Here is a 570-nt window from a genome sequence, read left to right as displayed (position 1 = left end):
AGCTTTAATGGATGAAAGAAACCATTTAGTTTATATTGGCATTCTATTAGATGAAGATTGGTTTGTGGTTGATGATAGTGAAGTTACACAATTTTATTTGTAAATAAACGATTTCAATATTGATTTTCTTGATGGGTATAGAAGCAACAACAATAGGTCTATCACAAGCCACTAAGAAATTAACATAAAATATATCTATAATAATTTGTATAATTGAAGTTGTAACCATCAATATAGTCATTGTTTTAAACCTTAATTAATATTTTTATTAATTATTATTGATTTGAAATGTTATGATTATAATTGAAGATGAGGATTGGGAGAACAGTGATATAATTGAGGTTGTGGTGGTAGGAAAGTTCATTATGTCGGTAATTTTAATGAAGATCTTCTGAGATGAGAGTGATTGTGATTTTTGAGCTTAGAAATTTTAATTTTTGCGACTTATTATACTTTTACTTTGTTGTAGGTTGTAAGCGAGATTTATTGTGTTGAACTTATTTGAATTAATATATTATTTGTTCTTATTTTGATGTTTTTATAGTTTTTCTTATTTTATGATTTGATTCT

Source organism: Phalaenopsis equestris, unplaced genomic scaffold, assembly GCF_001263595.1.
Source record: "Phalaenopsis equestris unplaced genomic scaffold, ASM126359v1 Scaffold000649, whole genome shotgun sequence".
NCBI classification, from domain to species: domain Eukaryota; kingdom Viridiplantae; phylum Streptophyta; class Magnoliopsida; order Asparagales; family Orchidaceae; genus Phalaenopsis; species Phalaenopsis equestris.
Note: the sequence above shows the minus strand (reverse complement) of the source record.